Here is a 27,247-nt window from a genome sequence, read left to right as displayed (position 1 = left end):
AGGAAAAGGGATGAATTTATGGGGAAAGATAAGAGAATTCTATTTGAGACATGCTAATTGCCCTTGGAACATGACTGAATATTCAACAAGAAGTTGGTGATGTTGTATTGATATTCAAAGTAGAGTTATTCATTCATTTACTATTTGGTCCAATATTTTCCATTGCTTATATTTGTAAAGAGCAACAGACTGTGTGGGAACTCTTTGTAAGGTACTAATCCCTTCAGCCCAGAGTGAACCTGTTTTCAATATCTGGTTCAGCTCTCATCTCCCTTTGGGGCATCTCCCCCTTCCTGAAAAGTTGGAGTGACAACTTGTGCTCTACTTGAGACAGAGATACTTGCAGTAAAAGAAGCATTTACATATTAGTAGCAGGGTACTTATAGTTAGCACATGCACAGTGTGCTATGGTGACATAATTTTATTAAGATATTTAGGGCTGAGAGAAATTGAAATAAATGGACTCCATGTATGACCATCCACATGGGTCCCTGCCTCATCACTTCTCAAGAAGACCAAGGACTAAGGCTGGTCCCAAGATCCTCCAGAGAGCTAGTCCAGACAGTATATTTTGGTACACTAGTGTGGGGACTCTAGAAAGCACTACATTTTGGCACCCTGACCTGGGGGCTCGGGAAGGACACTACATATATCCTTTTTATATACTTGTACATCTTTGTTTGTACCTATGATTTCATTGGCTTCTATGTTAGAAATCAACTGGCAGTTTTTAAAAGCCACATAGGCTACTCAGAAATTGATTCTTTTTGTCAAATAGCCAGTATGTATAAAAGTCAAGACTCGAATCCAGACCTTTCTGACACCAATGCTATCCTTCTAGCCAATCTACCATGACTCCACTCTTGAGAAATATTTTAAACTGTTATAGTAACACTGATCACACAAAACGTTCATATCTCTCATTATTCAGTTGAATAGAGCAAAGAAATATTTCTACATAAAATCTTTCTTCTGTTCACCAGTTTATAACTTTCCAATAACTTTATCATCTTCTAATATTACATACACAATTGTGATGTTTTTATAAAACAATAATTTTAATAGCTTTTTCTTTTTCATAATCATTAGGAATCATGTTAGCAAGGTGTTAAAGTTCTTAAACATGACTCTTCCCCTGACATCTAACAAATCAACCAAAGTTTTAATAGTAGAAATCTGTATGCTTGTAAAATATGAGAACATTAAAATTGTGCTATATGATTTAGTAATTGATTTTCTCTATAATCCATTCTATTCCTCATTTCCTTAAGCCCCATTTTTCAAGTAAACTAAAAAATGTATTCTTTCTGCAGCTAGCCCCTGAGGCACTTTTTTATAGGTATACCTCTAACCAGTTTAAACTGGGATCTCTGTTGTATTGCCTGTAAACAAAAAAACATTTTAGGCTGAGCCCCTCATCAAAAGACAATTCTTTTACTTTTGTCTCCACCTGAGAAATTAGGGGTATTTTGATCACCCCAAGGGACGACTAATAAAGAGGTTTTGATTTAAATGGTTCTAATTTTCTACTCAAAATTATGAGGCAATTGAATTCCAAAAACAGTTAACATTTCTTAAATGTCAGAGAGGGTCATGATTATCCACACCTGAAGGCCAACTCACTTTTCTCAGCTGTAACCAATAGTGACATTCTTCAATGGCCCAGAACTCCTCCTTCCCTATATGTCAATAAAGAGGGTTTTTTCCAACACTTTATGGCCACTGACCTGATGAAAGGGGGCCAGTCAAATCCATTCTGTTAACAGTTCTATGTATCACTATTAACAAACTGTCATGTTGCTCAGGGATAATTTGTCCATTTGTTTTTGTGGAATTTCATGAGCTACCGAAATTATATTTGCATTTTGAACAGGACAAAGACCAAATATATTTTCTCCAGGTTAGCATAATATGTTCCTGTTGTTTTTGAAAACAGTTTTTGTCTATGCAAGGCCAGAAATTCAATTATTTTTTCAAAAGGTGTCAAGTAAAGCCAAAGTATAGATGATTAGTTATATATGGGAGATATAATTGAAAATTAATCTCACTTCATCATAATATTAAGATAGTCAAAACATTGTTAGGCAGGGTATTTTTTTGCCTCAATTATTTTTCCTATTAGCCTTGATTTTCCATCTCACTTTGAAAACAAACTTAGTCTTATTGACTTTTAACATTAGAAGTCAAGGGCAAAACCACTGATTCTGAAGACAAAGAACTTCAGTTTAAAACCTGCTTGTGATCCTTATGGCTTATGTGACATTAGAAAAATCAATAATCACCCTGAGCTACTCATTTGTAAAATGATGGAGCTGCAAGTAGATGACCTGTAGGCTCACTTCTAGCTCTACTTCTATGATTTCATGCTGAGGAAAGGAGAAAAGAGAAGCAGGGTAAACACACATACTTATATGTACAGACAAAACTTGGGCTAATATATACAAACTCTTTGTATGTTCCTATGTGTGTATGTATAAATATATGTTTGTTATATAATATTACTTGAAAGAGCTGATGCTTGAAATGATCTCAACATTTCAATTAAAAATATATATAGATATAGATGTGTGGGACAAGACCACTGTCTCAAATAAATCAAATAAATTAAGGAGATTTCTCAAAGCAAAAGCAGAAAGGAATTTTATTATGATCTCATGAAAAAGAGCGTCTCCCTCCCCACAAGCAGTTAGGCAAGGAGAGGCAAGGCCCAGTTAACAGACAAGAATTATATAGGGGCCTGAGATAACACTCCCTATAGGCTGGATCTTTACTCTGATTAGCCAGGACAGACAACCTCATATTCTAAGTCATAAATGAGGAAAAAACTTTCAACCCAACCACATCTTTAGGATTACTAAATCACCTTATATGGAAGTTTCAGTGACAAGGTGGCCCCAACTTATTCTCACAAAGAAAAGCTCCCACTCCTTGAAAACCATGTGATTTCTGGAAAAAGAAACCTGGCCCTGGGGCACAGACTACCTTCATTCAGACTTTAGAACACCATTTCTATCTTGTGAGACAGCTTTTACAATTCACTTCACTCATAGATATATATCATTTTACAAAAAACTTTTTTCCTGCATTTTTGGAGGGAAAAGGAAAAAAGAAACATTGCAATTTCAATGGTTCAGTAAATTCTCTGTGAGACAATTCCCTCATTCCATCAGTGCCTATATGTGACTGCTTTATAATTCATATCTTTAAAAAGTTAGCTGGGGCATTTGAAGATTAAATGATTTGTTCTGACATATACAACTAATACCTATCAGACAAATGACTTGAAAATTGGTCACTTTGAGGTACAAATGCCTGTCATATACATATATACACACCTAAGATATGATATAATGCAGCAAGTGAATTACAAAAATCACATTGAGAGGAAAATAGCAATACACAGATGTACATATTATCAGCATTAAATTCGATTTGGAAGCCAGGCCATAAAACCTTGTCAATTTTTGGTTCTGTCATTCATAAGCATGGGCTTCATCACAACATTCAAAGCAAAATCAAAAAGGAAAACAAAGGTTTTCAGATGCCACTTCTCATAGATGTTTTGACATTAGAAATTATGAGTATCTGCATGCATTATACACACTACACGGAAGGGCCAAATCTCTGTCACTGGAGATGGATTTAATTATCCCCTAGTTACTATGGAATCATTGTTATGAATCCTTCTGGTGCTTTAAACTAAATTAATTGAAGTGACCTATGAATGCTTCAATAATACCCAAAGGAGATTAAATAGAATATTACTTTTTTAAAGTTACTTAAAGTATAAAACTTCAGAGGCTTTCAAATATGTGCATTCAACTCTTATAAATTATAGATGTGTTTGTGTGTATAATTGTAAATCACCTACCAGAAGTGGCATCTGAAAACCATTGTTTTCCTTTTTGCTTTAGCTTTGAATCTTGTGATGAAGCCTATGTTTGTGAATGACAGAAACCAAAATGGACAAGATTTTATGGCATGGTTTCTGAATTGAATTTAATGATGATTATATATGTATCTATATATAGTTATTCCCTCTCCATGCTAGCTCTATAATTCCCTTGCAGGTATTATGTCAAATATGTATCTAGGTGTATACATACACATACACACACAAATCTGCATCCAGAAAGAGGATTATGGGAATTGAATGTGAATCACAACATAGTATTTTCACCTTTTTTGTTGTTTGCTTCCTTTTTGTTTTCATTCTCATTTTTCTCCTTTTTGATATCATTTTTCTTGTGCAGCATATTAAATGTAGAAATACACACACACACCTATACATAGAAAAATTATACATGTGTAACATATATTGTATTACTTACTGTCTAGGGAAGAGCGAGAGGAGAAGAGAGGGAAAAAATTTGGAACACAAGGTTTTGCAAGGGTGAATGTTGAAAACTATCTTTGGATATACTTTGAAGATTAAAAAAGCAATTATTTTAAAAATTAAAAAGGAAATTGTAGATAGTATTGATATGCTATAGTACATGGAGTCACAAATTGGACACAACTGAACAATAACAACCAATTAAGTTCTGAGAAAATTTGTAAAGTACCTGTCAATATTTTTCTACCTTTCACTCACCCCAAAACTAGTCACTCAACAATCTCATTCTTTTCTTTTTTAACTCTCCGTACCTGAATTTCACAGAACCCTTTTCCTAATTCTCAGAACTTGTTTTTGCCTATAAAGAAGAATCTGCTGCAAGTTAATGCAAGTTAAAGTAGAAAATACTTAACTTGACCTTCAAGACTCTTCTCAAACTGATTTGGTCATTTCTTTGATGGAAAGGTACTCTCCATCAATGAAGATGACAATCCATCCATGCCAGCTCTCCTGTACAATGGTTGTCAATGATCCCTTATTAATACTCTCCAAGAAATCTACCCAGAATATTGAGGATCATTCTCTTAGTCTCTTGAAATGACACATATGCCAATGGAATATACAGTATATGCATCTGTGATCTCCAGAGATCACTACATGACTCAACATTTTCTTCCAGTTAGTATAGCCCTTTGATGATACCTTTTTTCAACACTGAGTATCCAATTCTTCCTTCATAACACATAAAAGCTATCTGTACTCAACATTGATTTTATATTGTCCTTTGTATAACCCTCAAATTTAATTCTGTAGAAACTGTGGTATTCCATGATTCATAGCTATATACTATTACTAGAACAATATTGGTTTTTAAAAGATGAGCTGGTTCAGGAAATAACTAAGACATTATAAACACTGTCCAGTAATATGAATATGATCCAGTCTATTCTCTTTACCCTCTTCAATTTTGTAATTAACTCATTGTCCATTTACAGTGTCTATCCAAAACTGTATTTCTGCTTGACCAGGTTGAAGAGCAAGCTATCTGTTGATATAATGAAGACAACAGGCATTCCTTAACCATTTTAAAATTAAGTTGAACCCCTTTGAGTGAATTTGGATCTTATTTAGGAGACTGTGGAAAATTTGCAATTTATACAGAATCTCTCTTCCATTTGAGTTAAGAAATAAGCCATTTACTACAAAGTCCCTTTACTGTGCATACATCTACTTATATTATGTCTTACTTGATTTAGTAATCAGGGGTTCATACACTGTTTACTATTCTATTGTTGTATCTTTCAAGGATGCACTCACTAATTACACTTTAATTTATATTATAGTTATTTGTATGTCTCTGTATTTCTCCTTGTACATTATGAGAACCTTCAGAACAAAAACAACATTCCTTATTCATGTGTTTATCTTCAAACTAAACAAAATTTTGCATTAGTGATTTGAAGGAAAACTGAAATATATAATTTTTCTTTGGTTAACATAATAAATCCCCATGACTCAAAGCATTTTTCTATGTTTCTGTGAAGATCGAGTTAGCACCCTGGCTGCCTTAGAATCTACTGGAGTCAGGATAAGCAAAAGTCCTTGGTCTTTATTCTTGGTCTTTAGGGGTAGAAGTGAATTGGATGGACACAGGATCTCCATGACTTCTCCTCTTTGTCTCCAGCCCAAAAAGTGACCCTGACTAGTCTTACTTTACTCCCTAGTCCCTCCTATAATTCTCTGTATACACCAATTATCGAGCCAGCACAGAATAGTAGGAAGGGCCATTTTCCAAGCATATGCTAATAGAATATTGTCCAATCTTTAATTAGCCTTAAGTGCTCAGTTCTCCAACCTTAGTGCATCAACTCAAGAGTTTCAGCCCTTTACATGTTTCTGTGAAAAACAATGACACAAACACCTTCACCCACGAATCAACATAATTTTCACTAAAAGAGAATGGTAGCATTAATTACAAATCTTCTTGGTGCTTTCACCAAATGTGTCCCTTGTTAAATTCATTAAATTTCTTGAAATAACTAGGTTTTTAAGCCTTTTTTGAAATATAATTTTTGAGATTTGTTGGTGGTATATGGGGAAAAGGTGGTTAATGTTGATCTGACTTTAAATATTTATAACTCTGGGAAAAACCCTGAATAAGATGAAAATATAGAATAAACTTTAAGCTTATCTAGTGAAGCTCTACAATTTTATTGGAGAAGAAACTATTTTATGGAGAGGTTATGTGTTCTCCATCCCCCTTAATGTTAGTACCTTCCTTCCATTGATAGACTATACACAAACATACACAAATATTATGTGTCTATTATATGTCTGTGTGTATATATATATATATATATATATACACACACATATATATATATATACACATACACATATACATAAACAAAAATTGATCTATAAATTCATATATTGGCCAACAAAGGTCAAGGCTACTTGGTTTTTATAGATTGTTCAACAAAAGGTCAAGCCTACCTGTTTTTTGTTTTGGCCCTGATTGTCTCCAAGTGAATGCAAATAGTAAAATCTTCCAAGGATCTCCCCTTTCCTTCCCAGACTTATTCATTTTTTACTAAATAAAAAGCCCATTTTTCACATGACTTCTTTTTATCTGCCCTTAATCACTGAATAGGAAGGTGCCTTAGTCAAACTGAGACCTATTAAAGACCTGAGATTAAAAAGGCCAATGTCTCCCACAACATCCAGGGCCATATCCAGTGATTCTGATCTATAACTGGCCACTGGATCAAGATAGTTCTGGAGTAGAAAATGAGACAAGTGACCTCATAAGTGATGTTGCAGCAGCAAAATGTAGTAGGTATTGATAAACATTTAATGACTGACTGATTGGCTCCAAATTCCTTTGATTTTTGTTCCATTTCACTCTTCTTTATATTTATTTTTGTTAATATTTATTTATTTTTGCTTTTTAATTTTTAAAAACTGTTTTTATTCATTCATTCATTTTATTTATTTACTTATTTTGGTATTTCCTGAAATAGCATATCAATTACACCAATATGTAGTCATGAATTAATTTTAAAAAATGAACAAAACTTCATAAAAACATGCAGGCATGCCGTTTTATCCATTAAAAAAAAAGATGCCTTTTCTTCTTTTATTTGCAAGAGTAATGACAAAACGCAGCATGGCTGTTCAATTTAAAGCTACAACAACAGCTTCACTTTTCAATTTATAGTTATCTGTAGAACTTAGGATAAAGGTAGGAGGAAAAAAAAACACTGAATCTTATGACTTTTACATAATTATAACAATGAGTTCAAGCAGGAGGAAATGATTCAAATATATCTGGCCTTCATCTGTGACAGCCTACCATGAATCAGTTTTAATGGAAACAAGAAAGCAGTTTGGAGGCAGGGTTCAGGCACCAAACAGTGAATCAAGAACTCTTTATTCCAGTCCTGATTCTACTGCTGATCCATGGCATGACCTTAAGTAAGTCCAAAGCTTCCATGTTTTAATAAAGGTACCTCATCTGTAAACATTTGATTGCTTGTACTTCAAAAAAGAAACCTGAACATATGAACAACTTAAGAGGTAAGAATGTTGGAAGAAATGGCTTTTTTCCTCCATTCTATTTCTCTAACAACATATGCTAAATCTAAATATATAATCTCTCTATGGAGATTATTGACAGAGATAAAGATATTGACAGATATATTGAAGAGGTGTCAAAACGGTTCCATTTTATTATGGTCATCAAAAAAATTGTCACATGTCTACCTTGGTATGTATGATTGTGGACATAGCCCTGAGCTTGGAGCTGCCATCTGTCTCCAAAGATTGGTCAAAAACCTGAGAAAAGTATAAGATATACATGAAAGGTAACGCAACCCTGAAACACTTCTGAGAACCTTAGGATCCTCGAAACAATATTGTCATATTCTTTATTAAAACATCTCTACCCATGGGAGATAGTTATTCAATCTGTTTTTATAATTGTAATGTTGAAGCCAAGTCATTATTTTAAACAAGCTTAATCAATTATTAAAAAGTATGTATCCTAAGAACTAATCAATTATTGAATTTTTGTCTTTTTTAATCCTACTCACTCATCTATAGCAACAAAATGACTGAGATTGTGAAAGCCTGTTTTATTGTGGAGTGTAAGTTACCACCACTATGACCTCCCCATCTCAAGATCACTTAAAGCCATTTCATTCTCTAGACCTGGACCAAAAATAAAAGAAGGACCTCATTACAAGGTCCTACACAACATAGCTTGTTATCGAAAAGCTTTATTGATTTAGAAGCCAATGAGACTTCCTACATCTAAGATTAGCTTTAAGATACACAAAGCTGTAGTTATTTTTTGGGAATGTTTTCTTTGATATGGTTTTCTTGGGGTCTCTGGGAGCAGCCTTCTTTTCAGTCAGTAATCACCACACTAGTAGCCAAGGGTTAAAATACAAATCCTTTATTATCTCTTTCTAGGTCTTGTCTCCTTTCCTGGGGCCCAGTTAGCTTTCTTAGAGGCCTATCTCTCTCCTTGGTTCCGAGAGATTGAGCTCTTGCCACCAGTCCTTTGTCTTCTCTGCCTTTGCCAGCTTCTGAATCTCCCTGAATTAATCCTGGCTGAAACTCCTAGTTTATATGCTCTCCACTGAGTATAAACCAATTATTATATCACTAGGAAACCATTATTTGTTGTAGGACTAAATCAATAATACTGAACCATGCTAAATTAAATAACCATTGTCTCTATCAATTCCACTGACTTAGCACCCCATAAGAGATCCTCTGTTTCAAGTTCAGAGTTCTGGCCCATAACAATTTTTTTATACCAAAACTTTCTAGGAAAACATCCCCATCTCTCCTCCATCAACATTTTGAAAGGATGAACTTGGATCTGAGGAAAGACAAATGGAATCATAGTCTTACAAATTCATCAAACTAGAAAAGAAGATAATTCAAATACCCTTCCACACCTGCCCCCCCCACAAAGAATTAAAAACAAAACAAAATAAAAAACCTTTTCAATACTGAGAAATGGAATTATAGAGAACATAAATAATAATTTTCAACCTTTATCCCAGTAACCTCTATGGTTTAGGGAGATTGTATGAGTTGGAACAGAAAATTTAAAAAAAAAGCAAGAGCCATAATACAATAACCAGTGTGTACAGTAACAAATACAAAACTTTTGAAGAGAATGAGTTTCCATCTAATGTGCAGTAATTATATTTTGCAATCACTACCTTCAAAGGAATTGAAAACTGTATCCTAAATTGATCGAGCAACATATATTTGATTAAAAGAAGCAGAGCCTAAAATATTTAAAGAAGGGAGCTGAAAACATTTCAAAACTCAGGAACAAGTCTATGTTAATATGACCATAATTTAACTATAGACTAATTTCAAGGAATATAGATATGGGGAGACTGGTCAAGGGTAAGTAGAGAGTAGATTGTTTGGGTTTTCTTCAAATGCAGTCATTTCAAAGGGCAACTGTTTAAGCTAATAATAAGAAAAATAGTAACAACAGCAATAATGATAACAATAGCTTTTTATTTAGCATTTGCTATGTTCCAGGTACTATGCCAAGCCCTTTATTACTTCATTTCTCTCACACAGCTACTTTAGAACAGGGCTTCTTAATTTTTTTTCTACTTGCAACTCCTTTTCACCTAAGAAATTTTTATATGACCCTGAGTAAGTGTATGTGTGTGTGTAATAGGTATATTAAACATTTACTAATAATAAACAAAAATTTTATGATCCTTATATATAATTAGAAGACTTCACATCACATCACAACCCACAGTTTAAGAAGCTTTGCTCTAGAATATAGCTATTATTATTAGCTCCATTTCTTCAGTTGAGTAAACTGAGGCAGAAGTTTAAAGATTTGCCTAAGGCCCCATCATAGCTAGCAATTGTCTGAGGCAAAGACTGGACCCTGGTCTTCCTGATTCCAGGCCCAGTGCTTTCTCCACTCCAAACTAACGATCATAACTAGAACAAAACCAAACCATCCTGAAAGCAAAAGAAGCACTTACATGTGCAAATTTCTATCTAAATTCCATTAAGTGCCTTTGATGTCTTTTTTTGAGAGGGGACACATATGCAGGAGGATGTGTTTAGTTGGTATAGTTTAAATATAATACTATTCACTACTGCCTAGGGAAGTTTAGGTGATTATTTCTTATTAAGGGCACAGCTAAAAGCATACAATTTCTAATCTTAGAAATCAGTCAGGAAACAAAAAAAAATCTGTCAGTAGGCCCAAGATATTCTTTTATTTTCTAGTTTTAATTTTATGATGGTTGCTATAAATGCCATACAAAATGAAGTTGGAAAAAAAAGAGTAGGGGATTTGGCCCAACAGCTAACTAGCCATGTGAATTCAATACAATTCAGTGGGCCTTCATGCTCGTCCATTTCTTCATCTTTTCCATAAAGATAATAAAATTGATCCTATCTACTCACACAAATAGGAAAAAAAAAAAAAAAAAAAAAAAAACTAAGTGTTGCCTCTGTTGAATAGGAGAAGGAGGGAGACATGGTATCATGACTCATTCAGCAGCTTAAAAGAGGGAAGCCAGTGGCAATAGTGTAGGTGCATAAATAAATTCAGCAAGTAGAAAAGGCACTGGAAAACTAGCAGCAATTTAACTGACTTTGGAGATTATTATAAGTAAAGTAAGACTTGAAGAGGAAAGGTTTTCAGTAGAAATAGTTAACAACAATAGTAATTGACCTTTGGAGATTTTAATAAGCAAAAAACATTTCTCTTATGTTCAGGCACTAAGATGGCATCAGATGTCTATTACACAAAGGAATTCTGAAGGAGAGGAATAATAATAAAAAAAATGACAGAATGTAAAGAGTAGGATCAATTAACAAATACTGATTAAGCACCCAGTCTTGGTCAGAATCCTAAGAAGCAGTGTTGTAAACTGGATAAGTACTTGGGCCTCATAGTTAATAAATCCTTAGACTCCAGTCTTTTGTAAAATTGCAATAGCATTTTATTTTCCTAATTACATGTAAAGCTAGTTTTCAAAATTCATTTTTATAAGATTTTGAATTCTATATTTTTCTCCCTCCCTTCCTTATCTCTTCCCTCCCCAAGATAGCATGCAATTTGTTATACATGTATAAACATTTTAAACATAATTTGATATTAGTCATGTTGAAAAAGAAAAAAAAATCAGCACAGAAAAGGAAAATGATGAGAAAAAGAAACAAGGAAAAAGAGATGAAAGATTACATTAATTCTTCATAGTTCTCTCCCTCCTGCTCCTTCTCCCTCCCTCCCTCATGTATTGGGATTGTCTTAGATCATCACTTTGCTGAGAAGAGTGAAATGTCACAGTTGATTGTTACATACTCTTCCTGCTACTATGTTTTATGTTCTTTTCACTTCACTCAGCATCACTTCATGTCTTTCCAGGATTTTCTGAAATCAGCCTGCTCATCATTTCTTATAGAACAATAATTTTATATTACATTCATACATTGTACCTTATTCAGCCATTCCCCAGTTTATGGGAATTCACCCAATTTCCAATTCCTTGCCACCATAAAGAGAACTACTATAAATAATTTTGTATAAGTTGGTCCTTTCTTAGGCTCATCTTGCTAATTCCTAAGGACTATAGGCAAATGGATTTCATCCCAGGAGTCCCCAACATCAGTGGAATTATAGGTCTGGACCCCATTATTGCCCAAAGAACCAGGCTGGGATCTATAGACTTCATGAAAGACAAACATGAAAATGCAGTTGTGCTCAAGGAGCTGACATTTGATTGAAGGAACAGTCATATTCAAAAAGGAAAGTGAAAAAGGAGTAAAAAGAGGTGTAGTGTTTCCACTGGGTCTTCTTTAAGGGATATAGAATCAGAGGAGTAAAGAAAAAGAAGAAAAATCTGTAACTTTAGAGCACAAAGGAAGATCAAAAGACTCTTGGTAAAATTCATGACCATGATTTAGTCACCCAAAAGGGGAGTTGCTCTTCAAAGACATAGGTGACCAGGTCATTTGGGGGAAATGAGGAATACATAATAACTCGTATTTTGGGTTGTATTTGAAACTCTGGTGGAGGGAGGAGGAATTTGGAATATAGTTCAAATAATGATGTTAAGCTTATTTTATAAACTGTATCAAGTTTTTAAAAGAAACAAGTCTATAGGAAGAACTGCTTTAAATACTTTCCATCAAGTCTATGTGCTCTTTCTAAGAATGAAACAGAAGGAAGGGGAAAAAAATAGTGTGCCTAGATGAAGCACTAACAATCCCCAAAAAAGTATCAGATATGGTTTGAGGAAATTTGGTTGGAATTAGAACTGTGAACTACCTACTAGATATAGGTAGAGAAAGAAGTTTGGTGGCCTAGAAAATGGGTGAAAACAAATTATACTCTAGGTTTAATTTACTAGCAAAACCCAATGTTTATCAGGAATTGTGTTTCAGGTGTAGAGGACAAGGGCATCATACCTTCTGCCAGAAGAGGGCAATGTGTAACCTCTGGTAATAAAGTGTGTACTTATTCAAAATGCCAAGGCCTTGACAATCATTTTTTTTTTTTTTAAGTAAATAGTATATTCCCATTAGAGGCACAATTAAGCAAGGTTAAAGAGACCAGAATAAAAAAGAAGGTACAAAAAACTCCAAGTTGTTTACCAATTAAGACCTCTCCTTTAGAATTTAAAAAGAGGGCAAAGATTTTAAAAAAGGGAGGAGGGGTAAGCTCAGGGAGAAATAAGATAGAGAAAAGGATCAAAAAGGTAGATTTTAGATAGGGCAAAGAAAAAATGAAGAAAGGCAGGATTAAGTAAGGGTTGTGCAAAGAAAGCAGCAGAAATAGTTGCATGAAATAAAGAATGAAATGAGCAGAATCAAGAGAACATAGGGAATGATAACAATGTTGCTTGAAGAATAACTGAACCATTAAACTACTCTGAGTACAAAAATACTTGACCAACTGCAAAGGATGAAGAAAGGTGCTATGAAGATAAAGAACTGATCAATAGTATTATGCAGAGAATGTGTGTATATATATATATATGTATATATATATATATATATATATATATATATATAAGAGACAGACAGAGAGACACACACACACACATCATGGGACAGAGGAAGGGAGAGAGATGGGGAGATAGAGAGAGACAGGAAGAAAGGGGGGGAGGGGGGGACAAAGGGGAACAGAGAGAGACAGATCAGAAGAGAGAATAGGAGTGGGAGGGGAAGGAGAGAATAATGGTGGACTTGTCTAGTGGGGACAGGCAGAGAGAAAGGGAGAGAGCTTGGAACTTAAAATGTAACAAAAATAGTTTAATTTGAAAAAACATTAGGAAGGAGATTATTAATTTGGGGGAAAAAAGACAACTTGCTTGATTCTGGTGTATGGGTTTAGGGAAGCTAGAGATAAGATACTAAGGAATCAAGTGAAAGAGAAAGGGAGGTCTAAAAATGAAGATTAAAAAAAATCTATGAATCCTAAGCAGAAACAATATACAACATGTTATTTCTCGACCCACCTTCTTCCTAGGACTAAGATATAATTCCCCCTTTGCACCAAAAATAAAAAACCTAGAAGCATTGTATAGTAATTAGTATTCCCAGCATCAAGGCCCCTTCCTACCTTTCTAATCTTCTTAAACTTATTCTCTTCTTCTTACTCAATGGTACCACAACACTGGTTTTCTTGTTATTCCTTGTGTAGAACAATTCATCTCTAGACTCCATGCCTTTACATTTACTGTCTCCTATGCCTGATATTATCTACCTCTTATTTTCAGCCTTCTTTGGCTTTTTTCTGAACTCACCTGAAATCAACAGAAAAAGGCCTTTCCATGTCCCTGCTATCAATGTCTTCTCTTGAAAATTATCCCAAATTTTGATTGTAGAAATCTTTTATGTGTGTATTTGTATGCCATCTCCTTCATCAGAATGAGAGCTTATTTTAATTTAATTTAATTTTGTTTTTTGTTTTTCTTGTATCCTCAGAGCTTAACACAGTGTTTGGCAAATAGAAAAAAAGTATCGACTGACTAAAAGATATATTCTCTGAATTATATTCTAGAGGACTGTGGGACCATGTTTGTTAATCCATGATAGTCAACAGTAGTAGTCACAACTTTAACAGCCAAGGTGAAGCAAAGATCAGAGAAAGAAAACTGAAAAGAGTCTCCTTGAGCAATGACCCAGTTTAAGGCAGCTATTGCCTCTCCTCTCACCAGATGAAAATCATAACCCTGAACCCAAATCAAAAGAGTAAAATCTTTTACAAATATTGGAATATTGAGAATCAGAGCTTTAGAGATCTTAGGGATGAAGTAAAAGGAAAAGGAAGCAGAGAAAAGGGAATAAAAACTGTAATAAATTGGAGCTTTGAATTAGGATACCAATGAATATTTAGTGTATTGGTGGGTGGGGATAAATTGTGATATGTAATATATCCCTTCTTTATGGTCCTATGTAGTTTAAGGGATCTCACTTGTGAGTAAATAGGGCATACTACAAAGAAAGCAATGGAGAATGAAGAGAAAGACAGCAGCTATCAGAAGATGGAAGAGAACAGTGATAAATGAACATTGTAGAGATACTGGCCATGTCAAGACTGATCAAATAAGAAAAGATATAAGAGCAGAACTATGATAGTTTATATAGAGAGAATATAGAATTATTCTTGGATCCTGGCTCCAGACAAAGCTACAGAAATTAAATACTTATCATATACTTGGAAATACAAATACTAACAAAAGGAGAGAGAGTCTTTGCCCTTGAGGAGTTTCCTTTAGGAGAACTCAACACAGATAGGGAAAGTCTAGAAAGTCAGAAGCACAGCTGGCAGGGTTAATTCCCCAAAATGAAGGTACCAAGAGGAATTCCTAAATAGAAAGGGGGAGGGGGCGCGGCCATGGATATTATAAGTAGTGAAAACTCCAGGGAGTTATAGATGTTCCAGAGTGAGAAAGTCATAGATCTAGGAGAAGTTTCAGATTAAACTGGGACTGAAGTAGAGTATTAAAATTGAGAAAATTTTTAGCAATAACTGAACAAGAACCTAGGATACATGTGAATTAATGGTAAAGCTGAAGAATTGGGTCAGTATGAAGAGCAAAAGAAAATTGGAAGTGGAAATAAAAAGGAGTGGGAAAGTAGTTCTTGCAGACTTATTTAGTTTTTTTGTTTCTAAAAGAACTAGAGAAAGAAGACACTGGGCAAAGAGATGAAAAACTTATGAAGTTTCATTGAGAACAGAAAAAAAACTTGTGATATTTTTATGTATTAATAGTTTCTATAAAAGTGGCAGACAGGTTTGGGGTTTGGTTTTGAGAATATAAGTGTGAAATAGAACTGTGACAAGGAGGGAATGAGGTTAACCACCTGCCACACGCTTTTCATTTAAGGACAAAGGAAAATATCTGGCATGAGAGACCTCCAAAGACATGCTAGAACTGGGGCTCAAGAAATCATCTGAGCTTAATTCACTCTCAGGAAAAGTGCTTTAAGTACAGAGGACAAGGACACAGCAGTCCCTCATGTGTATTGTATGTAACCTCTTTGGTGAAAAAGCTTGTCTAAACCCAAACTGACCAAGAGCATAGCCTATTAAATGGGGAAGACAGACAGGCCCAGCTGAGCCAGCTTCAAGGGCACAGAATGAAAGGAGGGAAAGAAACAACTGAGCTTTTAACATCTGCCAATGTGAAAACAGGAAAGCCACCTGGGGTTGTAAGAGAAGGAATACTCAGCTGTGGGGGAGGGAGGGAATTCAAGAAGAGATTTGAGAATAAAAAGGACCAAGCATTTAGAGCTTGAAGGGACTTTATAATATAATCATATAATCCAACACACACACACACACACACACACACACACACCCTCCCAGAGATAGCACTCATTCTACAGATGAGGAAACTGAGGCTCAATAAGTTGAAGTCACTGGAACTTTGCCTTCATCCCATTATATTTCAGCTTCTTATATTTCACCCATCATTTCAACCTTTCAAGGTCTCCAGCTTCTTGTTTTCTCTTCTGAAATGCATTAACTATGCCTCCCACTTTTGCATCATCTGGATATCAGTAAGGATGTAATCTATTGCCTCTCAAGTTCACTGATTAAAAATCTTGATCAATCAGGGCCAAAAACAAAGCCTTGAAATATGTCATAAGAAACATCACCTAAAGTTGACATTCATTTTACATTTTTAAAAGTAAATGTATTGATGAATTTCATTTTTTTAAAATATGTCTGTCATTTCTGAATATACACTACAACACCCATAGTGATCTCTTTTTTTTATTTTTAACAAAGAAACAAAATTAACCAAATCAAAATGATACAATGACTAAAACTGGCCACATACACTGAAATATATTTTGTACATATAGTCTGCCCCCTTTATCATTATGGGTTTTTCCTTATATATTTATTTTATTCTATACTCTGTTTAAGCTGATATGAATCCACCAGATTCTGCCCATCAACCAGTGTATATTTTCCCCATTTGTTTCTTAAAGAGACCTTGAGAGACTTTCTTAAAAGCATTACTCAAATACAGTTATGATTGGTTATATTTTCCCATCTATTTGTGCAGGAAGCCTTTTTGAACACCTCTCCATACACACACACACACATATGTATGTGTGTATATATATATATATATGTATATATATATATATATATACATATATATATATACATATATACATATGCATATGGGCATGTGTATATACATATATTTACATATATATGTATTTTTTATTTCATAGTATTTTATTTTGTCCAATTAAATATAGTTTTCAACATCGATTTTTTTGAGATTTTGAGTTCCAAATTTTTCTCTCTATGTATTCAATGATATATATATATATATATAAAACCTCTCTCAAATGAAGCAGGAAAATCAAGATTTTAAGAATTCCTAAAAATGTTTAATGGTGATCTGCTATTTAATGCAAACATAAAATTAGTTTCAGAGCAAGAAATGTCACCTGCTCATAGAAAAGCATATGAACAGCAGGAATTATAGTTGTACTTTATAATTGTCACCTTGTAAACAATTTTGGATGCATTTAGTACAGATTATGGAAAAAAAATTGGCAAGTTACTCTTTGAAGTCATAAAAGAATGGTATTTGAAGAGATATGATAATATTTAGAGTGACACAGGTTCTTGAGAAATACAGAAAGTAGAATACCTATACTTATATAATAAGTACAAGGGAAAGAACTATAAATGTAGATAAAACACAGAAAAGAAGGAAATGAGAGAGATAAAGAAAGGAAAAAAATTAAGAAAGTATTACATTTATAAGAAATCTGTCATTGGCTATGGATATTTGCTGTTTTTGCATAGCCTTAGAAAAAATGCATCACATATGGTTATTTACAGTTAATGTGTGAAATTCAGACAGCATGAATTAGGAAGTATTTAGCAAAATTAAGATTGTTATAATTGTATTATTATGGCCATTGCATTAGGTTAAAAAAAAGTGTTATAGCAATAGGATCATAGACACAAAGCTAGACAAGATCTCTATTGTGGAGGCCATAAGGCCACGCACGGGATCATGGATCCACATCTGAAAGAAACCAACAAACACCATTTTGTGCAACCCCTACATTTTGCAGATGAGGATGCACTAGATTTGGTATTTGAATCCAAGTTATCTTACTGCAGAACCAGTGCTTATTCTATAATAGCATGATGCCCTCTCATTTGAATAAAAACAAAAATGTATAGATCGCAAATATTGAGGTCATTCAATGGGAACTATTAATAAAGAAAGAGTACTGAATTGGTCATTGAAAGACTTGGGTTCAAGTCCTGTCTCTAATATCTATTATCTGTGTAAAAGTTCAAACCACTTAGCTGCTCTCTCGGTTTCTTCTGCTGTAAAAAGAGGAAATCGGACTCAGTGATTTATGAACACTAAGGTCCTTTCTATCTACTCTGGTCTTTGTGGCATTTGGTATTAGTACTACTGGATTTTTGTTATTTTTTAAAGTGGGGAAATATGACAAAGGAGCCTGAAACAAGGACATAGAAACATTTGTGACTTTCACTCCTTATTATAATCTACTACTTCTGTATTTACATTTTGGCAAAGGTAGTTTTAGGCAAAGATAGGCAAAATTAGCTCGGGAATTTGATATTTATTTTCCTACTAAGACAGCACTTCATTGTAAAGCATTCAAACCACAGTTATCATCCCTGGCCATTTTTAAAGAAAGACATACCAGTAGCATGTTGCTTTTGAAGGAATTCCAGAAAACTGCTTTGAACATCAATGAATCTGACTAACTGCAAAGAGGGAGGGAGGATAAAAAGAGGGGGTACTTTTTATTCTTCAAATTCATAGCATTTAGTTTGCAAATATGGAAATGTCTTCAAAGTTCTTTCTCAAAGGGTGTGTGTGTGTTTTGGGAGTGGAGAATGTGATCCAGCATAGGGAGGCCCAGGGCACAGAGGCCCACTCTGGAAATCTAGTGGGAAGTTCCTAGCCAAAATATACCAGCATTGGTTACTTTGTGCTGGTTTAGAAGTCAGTGGATTAGCAGACTAGCTATGAGACCTTCAAGGCAACTAAATAAAGCAAATAGTGAGCCTCTGAAACCCAGCATACCTTGGCCTGCCCATCCAGTTTGTTGAAGAAGCCAGCAACAGCAGCAGCACCAGCCCTACAGCAACATAAAACTCCTATCACTCTGCAGAAGAAGTTTGGGACAAACTTCCACTTGCCCTAGAAATATACTTAAATCTTTAAAAATGAGCAAAAAAGCAAATAACTCTGACCATAGATAGCTTTTATGGGGACAGGGAAAAACCTTGACTACAATAAGGGAAAATGTATCCAGATGAAATATCTCCCTCAAAGACATGAACTGGTCTGCAACTCAACAGGCACTCTTGGAAGAAGTCCAAAGGGTCCTTAAAAGAGAATAAGAAGAAAAATGGGAAAAGGAAATGAGAGTTTTGCAGGAGTGTTTGGAAAAGGAAACAGAGAAAATGTCTGAAGAAAACAACTCCTTAAAAATACAATTGGCAAAATGGGAAAAAAAAAAAAAAACCATACTGAAGAAAACCACTTCTTAAAAAATAGATTTGGCAAAATGGAAAAAAAAAACATATAACTCTTTACAAAATAGATTTGATAAAATGGAAAAAGAAACCAACTCGAGAAATAGAATTTGTGAAATGAAAAAAAAATGAACAAAACAACTCATTTAAAAATTCAATTAGCCAATTATAAAAGGAAATCTTAAAAGCTAACTGAAGAAAATAATTCACTAAAGGTTAGAATTGAACAAATACAAGTGAATGACTCAATGAGACATCAAGGACTAATCAAACAAGATCATAAAAAAGGAAAAAATATATAAGAAAATAAGGTCTAGAAGAGACAATCTAAGAATTATTGGACTTCTTGAAAGACATGATGAAAAAGAGCCTAGACAACAGCTTTCAGTAAATCATCAAGGAAAACTGTCTTGATGTCCTAGAAGTAGAGGGTAAAATAGCCATTTAAAGATTCACCTGTCTCCTCCTAAAAGAGACCCAAAAATGAAAATTCCTAGCTAAATTTCAGAATTATCAGACCACGGAGAAAATATTGCAAGCAGCCAGAAAGAAATAATTCAAATATCAAGGAGCCACAATCAAGATTACCCAGGACCTAGCAGTTTTCACTTTAAAGGATCAAAGGGTCTGCAGAGAATATGAGATTCCCAAAGGAACTTGGATTGCAGCCAAGATTCAACTATCCAGCAAAATTAAGCATTACATTGCGGGGGGTGGGGTGGGGGGGGAGATAGATGTTCAATGAAACAAGTGAATCTCATTTATTTCTAACTAAAAGACCAGAGATGAACAGAAAATTTGATCTTCTAATACAGAACTCAAGATTCATTTAAAAAATAAAGTAAAAAGGAAAGAAAACTATGGTTTTAAAGGTTAAAATTACACTCCTCCATGGGACGATGATAGTTGTGGCTCTTGAAAGATTTATCTTTGTTAGGGATATATTTAGAGGGTGTAGATAAGAATTGACTTTTTTGTAATGATATAAAAAGAACTATAGATGGAAAAAGGATTATACTGAAAGCAAAGGAAAGAGGAGATAAAATGGAGTAAATGATCTTTTAGAATTGAGGGAAAGAAAGGAAGGACATGAGCATTGTTTGAACGAGAATTTCATATATACAGTTTGATATGGAAACTTGTCTTACTTTATAGGACAGTAGTGGGGGAAAGGAGAAATTTAAGGGGGAGGCTAATAGAAGGGACAACAAAAGTAGAAGGGGAAAGGGATAAGTAAGGGGGGGTAGGGCTGAAAAAAGGGAGGGCAGATCGAGGTAAGTAACAGTCAGAAGCAAAACACTGGTGAGGAGGAGAAAGGGGAAAGGAGATAGAAAAATATTACATGAGGAAAATACAGAGTGGTAGGAAATACAGAGTTAATAATCTTAACTATGATTGTGAAGGGGATGAACTTTCCCATAAAACTGAAGCAGATCACAGACTGTATTAAAAGCCAGAATTCTACAATATGTTGTTTATAAGAAACACATTTAAATCAGAGTGACACATACAGAGGAAATGTAAAAGGTTGCAACAAAATATATTATGCTTCAGATGAAGAAATAAAAGGAGGGGTAGGAATCCCATTCTCAGATCAAGCAAAAGCAAAAATTGATCTAATTAAAAGAGATAAGGGAAGGAAACTATGTCTTGTGAAAGAGGACCATAGAAAATGAAGTAATATCAATGCCAATATCAATGGTATAGCATCCAGATTCCTAGGGAGGAAGTTAGAGAGTTGTAAGAAGAAATACACAGCAAAACTATACTAGTAGGGGATTTGAACCTCACTCTATCAGAACTGGATAAATCAAATCAGAACATAAACAAGAAAGAAGTTAAGGAGGGAAGTATAATTTTAGAAAAGTTCTGTAGGATAGACCTTGGAGGAAATTGAATGAAGAAAGAAAGGAATATATTTTTTATCAGTGATATATGGAACCTATGCAAAAATTGACCAAAAAAGGGCATAAAACACTCAGAATTAAATGCAGAAAGGCAGAAATAGTAAAGGTATTTTTTAATTCATTAAAGCTTTTTATTTACAAAACATATGCATGGGTAATTTTTCCAACATTGACCCTTGCTTAACATTTTGTTGCAAATTTTCCCCTTTTCCCCCTACCACCTTCCCCATTTGGAAGGTAGTCCAATACATATTAAATATGTTGAAATACGTTAAATTCAATATGTGTGTACATATTTATACAGTTATCTGGTTGTACAAGAAAAATCAGATCAAGAAGGAAGAAAAAGAAAAATTGAGAAAAAACAAAAATCAAAATGCAAACAAATAACAACAGAGAGAATGAGAATGCTATGTTGTGTTCTACCCTCTATTCGATGGTTCTTTCTATGGGTGTAGACGGATTTCTTCATCACTGCACAAGTGGAACTGGTTTAAATCATCTCAATGTTGAAGAGAGCCATGTCTGTCAGAGTTGATTATCATATAGTCTTGTTGTTGCTGTGTATAATGATCTGGTTCTGCTCATTTCACTTTGCATCAGTTTCTGCAGGTCTCCTTTTGTTTACGATTTTTGCATCAATATTCATTAGGGAGATTGGTCTATATTTCTCTTTCTGTTTTTGTTCTACCTGGTTTAAGTATCAGTACTATGTTTGTGTCATAAAAATAATTTGGTAGGAGTTCTTCATTCCCTATTTTTTCAAATATTTTATATAGAATTTGAGTTAATTGTTCTTTAAATGTTAGAATTCACATGTAAATCCATCTAGTCCTGGGGATTTTTTCTTAAGGAGTTGATTAATAGCTTGTTCCACTTATTTTTCTAAAATAGGATTATTGAAGTAATTTATTTCCTCTTCTGTTAATCTGGGCAATATTTTTGTAGGTATTTCTCCACTTCACTTAAGTTGTCAAATTTATTGGCATAAAGGTGGGCAAAGTAACTCCTGATAATTGCTCTAGTTTCTTCTTCATTGGTGGATAGTTGTCCCTTTTAATTTTTGAGACTAACAATTTGATTTTCCTCTTTTCTTTTTCTATTCAAATTAACTAAAGGTTTATCTGTTTTGTTGGTTTTGTCATAAAACAAACTCTTAGTTTTATATATTAATTCAATAGTTTTTTTTTTAGTTTTGATTTTATTGATCTCTCCTTTTTATTTTTATAATTTCAAGTTTGGTATTTGATTGGGGGTTTTTAATTTTTTCTTTAAATTTCCCCTTATTACTGCTTTGGCTACATCCCACAAGTTTTGATATATTTGTTTCATTATTGTCATTCTCTTGGATGAAATTATTGATTGTGTCTATGATTTGCTGTTTCACCCATTCATTCTTTAGGATGAGATTATTTAGTTTCCAATTTCTTTTTGGTCTATTTTCCCCTGGACCTTTATTGAATGTAATTTTTATTGCATCACAATCTGAGAAAAAATGGATTTACTATTTCTGCTTTTCTGCATTTGGTTTTGAGTCTTTATGTTTTAATATATGGTCAGTTTTTGTACAGGTTTCATAAACTGCTAAGAATAAAGTGTACTCCTTTCTGTCTCCATTCAATTTTCTCCAAAGATCTATCATATCTAGTTTATTTTTTTCTAGTATTCTATTTGCCTCTTTAACTTCTTTCTTATTTATTTTGTGGTTTGATTTATCTAGTTCTGAGAGAGCAAGATTGAGATCTCCCACTATTATAGTTTTGCTGTCTATTTTTTACAACTCTCTTAACTTCTTTAGGAATTTAGATGCCACACCACTTGGTGCATATATGTTTAATATTGATATTGCTTCATTATCTATGGTACCTTTCGGCAACAAATAGTTTCCTTCTTTATCTCTTTTAATTAGATCATTTTTTGCTTTTGCTTGATCTGAGATCAAGATGGCTAACCCTGCTTTTTTGACTTCACTTGAAGCATAGTAGATTCTGCTCCAGCCTTTTACTTTACTCTGTATGTATCACTCTGCTTTAAATATTTTTTCTTTTAAACAACATATTGTAGAATTCTGGCTTTTAATACAGCTTGTTATCCACTTACATTTTATGGGAGAATACACTCCATTCACATTTACAGTTAAAACTACTAATTCTATATTTCCTGGCATTTTATTAACCCCAAATTATACTTTTCTCTTTCATTTTTCCCTTTCCCTTCTCCCAAGTATTTTTCTTATAAGCACTATTTACCTCAAACAGTCCTTCCCCTTTCTTATACTCTTTTTTCCTTTCTTATACTCTTTCCCTGCTATTTCTCTTTTCCCTTCTATTTAGCTTACCCCTTCCCTTTTCCCCTTTCCCCTCCCAATTTTCTATAAGATGAGAGATTTTTCTTGCTGAAACCAAATATATCTAATAATCTTTCTTTGGGCCAAATCTGATGAGAGTAAGATTCACAAAATATTCATAACCCTCCCTTCTTTCCCTCAATTATAAGATTTTCTTTGCTCCTTCCTAAGATGTAATTTCCCTCATTTTACCTCCACTTTACCTCCCTTTTTTGGTTATAATCCTCTTTCCATCTCTAGTTTCTTTTTTATAGTATAATAGTAAAATCAGATGATACATGTATCCTCAATGTAAACCCATAACAGAAATACAGTTCTCAGGAGTGTTTTGTTTTGTTTTTTAACCTTTTTATGCTTCTCTTGAGTTCTATATTTGGAGATTATTTTTTTGTTTGTTTGTTTTACTCTGGTCTTTTTCTCAAAAATGCATGGAATTCACCAGTTTCATTGAATGTCCATCTTCTTAACTGAAAGAGAATGTTCAGTTTAGTGGGATAATTTATTTTTGACTGCATTCCAAGGTCCTTCACTTTTCAGAATATCAAATTCTAGGCCCTTCGATCCTTTAAATGGAAGCTCCTAGGTTCTGAGTAATCCATATTATGCTTCCTTGGTATTTGAATTGTTTCTTTCTGGCTGCTTATAATATTTTTTCCCTTGGCCCAATAGTTCTCAAATTTAGCCATGATATTCCTTGGGGTTTTAATTTTGGGGTCTCTTTTGGGAGATATTCAGTAAATTCTTACAATGGTCATTTTATCTTCTGTTTCTATGATATCTGGGAATTTGCTTTAATGATTTCCTAAAAAATAGTGTCTAGGCTCTTTTTTCATCATGTATTCAGGGAATCCAATAATTCTTAGATTGTCTCTTCTAGATCTATCTTTCTGGTCAGTTGTTTTCTCCATTAGATATTTTACATTTTTTTTCTATTTTTTTTTTCATTTTTTGGTTTTGCTTGACTGATTTTTGTTGTCTTATTGAGTCATTCATTTCCATTTGTAACAATTCTGAATTTTAGTGTTATTTTCTTCATTTACTTTTTTTACTTTCTTTGAATTTGCCCAATTGAATTTTAAATGAGTTGTTTTGTTCTATGGACTTTTTTTTCCATTTCAAAAAAATCTGTTTTTTGAGGAGTTATTTTCTTTTTCCATTTCATAAATTGTTTTTTTTTTAAAGAAATTATTTTTCTTTTTCTCTTTCACAATTTTTGTTTTTATGGGAGTTGCTTTTTTTTCCATTTTATCAAATCTTTCTTTTAATGAGTTATATGCTTTTCCCATTTCACTATGTCTATTTTGTGTTGCCTTTCCTAGACCCTCTTGCAAAGCTTTCATTTCCTTTCCCCATTTTTCTTTTACCTCTCTTTAAGATCTTTTAAATTTTCTTCTAGGAGAACCTTGTTTGATGGAGACCAGGCTATATGACCTTTTGGGGTTTCATCTGGAGACAATCTGCCTTTAGTCTTATCAGGGCTTGAAATTTGTTCTTCTCTTTCCCTATAAAAGCTGTCAATTGTTAGAGTCCTCTTTACTTTTTTTTTACTTTTTTTTAAAAAAAGCTAAAGTCTGCCATTAGGGCGGGAGAAGTTTTCCAAGCCAATGCAGCTGGGCTGGGTCAGTGCTGAGTCACTCCCAGTGCTGAGTGAACATGACTAGGTCCCCTGAGATTCTGGTAGTTTGGGGTTCACTATTGATCTTTTGTGTTTGTGTTGGATGTTTTATAACTCTGCTGATCTACTGGCTTGCAACCAGGGCAGAGTGACCAACACTGCTGTTAATTCCTATAGATTCCTCCGCATGGAGATTCTCTACCACATGGAGTCTGCAATGCTGGTGGAGACAGCAATGTCCTGGGGCTGTATGTTATCTGTGTTGGTGTTTGTGGTCAGCTATTTGTCTCCCTACAGATCTTTTCTGTCAATCTTTGAAATTATCTTCTGCTGATAATTTCTTGCACTCCCAATATTTGTGGGTTCTACCAATTCAGAGCGAATTCAGAGGCTGGATTTTATAATTATTGTGAGAGTTGTAAAGAAGGTCAGAGAGAAATGTGTGTCATCTCTGCCATCTTGGCTCCATCCCCATAAATGTATCTTTTTTTTTTTTTTTTTCAGATCATAATGCAATAAAAAATACATGTAATAAAGGGTAGAGAAAATGGAACAAAAATAATTAGAAAATTATTAATCTAATACAAAAGGATGAGTAGGTGAAACAGCACATCACAAAAATAATTGATAATTTCATCTAAGGGAATAACAATAACGAGATAGCATATCAGAATCTATAGGATACAGTCAAAGCATTTCTTAGGGGATATTTTATATCACTAGATGCTTACTTAAATAAAATAGAGAAAGATAAGATCAATGAATTGGGCAGGGAAATAAAAAAGCTGGAAAAAGAATAGATTAGAAAAAGTCCAATTAAATACCAAATTTTAAATTCTGAAAATAAAAGGGAAGATTAATAATTTTGAATAAAATTAAATTCAAAATTGTTGAACTAATAAAGAAAATTAAGAGTTGGTTTTATGAAAAACTATGAAAATATATAAACCTTTAGTTAATTTGATTAGAAAAAGGAAAGGAGAAAATATAATTGCTATTCTTAAAAATGCAAAGGTAAACTTTCCACCAATGAAGAGGAAATTATAGCAATAGTTAGGAGTTATTTTTTTTTTCAACTATACGCCAATAAATCTCTTAATCTAAGTGAAATGGATGAATATTTACAAAAATATAGACTGCTTAGATTGTCCAAGAAGGAAATAAATTACTTAAATTAACTCATTTTAGAAAAAGAAATTGAACAAGCTATTAATCCCTTTGAAAAGATTTCCTGGGCCAGATGGATCTACAAGTGAAATGAAAACATTTAACGAACAATTAATGCTAATACTATGTAAATTATTTGGAAAAACTGGGAAAGAAGGAGTTCTACCAAATTTCTTCTATGACACAAATATGGTGATAATACCTAAATAAGGAAAGGTCAAAACAGAGAAAGAAAATTATAGACCCATTCCCCGAATGAATATCGATATAAAAATCTTAAATTAAATATTAGCAAACAGATTATAGCAAGTCATCACCATGATAATACAATATGACCAAGTAGAATTTATATCAGGAATGAAGGATAGGTTCAATATTAGGGAAACTATTAGCATAATTGGCTATATTAATAACCAAACAGAAATCACATGATTATCTCAAGAGAGGCAGGAAAAAAACATTTGACAAAATCCATCACCCTTTCCTAATTTGCTTAGACTCGTGTCAAAATCATGAACCCATTTTGATCTTATCTTGATATAGGGTGTTAGGTATGGGTCAATGCCTAGTTTCTGCCATACTATTTTCCAATTTTCTGAGCAATTTTTGTCACATAGTGATTTCTTATCCCATACGCTGGGGTCTTTGAATTTATGAAATACTAGATTACTCTCATCATTGACTATTTTGTCTCATGAATCTTACCCATTCCATTTATCAAGTACTTTATTCTTGGTCAGTACCAAATGGTTGTGATGAACACTGCTTTATAATATAGTTTTGGGTTATG

Source organism: Sarcophilus harrisii, chromosome 5, assembly GCF_902635505.1.
Source record: "Sarcophilus harrisii chromosome 5, mSarHar1.11, whole genome shotgun sequence".
Lineage (NCBI taxonomy): Eukaryota > Metazoa > Chordata > Mammalia > Dasyuromorphia > Dasyuridae > Sarcophilus > Sarcophilus harrisii.
This window is presented reverse-complemented; position numbering follows the sequence as displayed.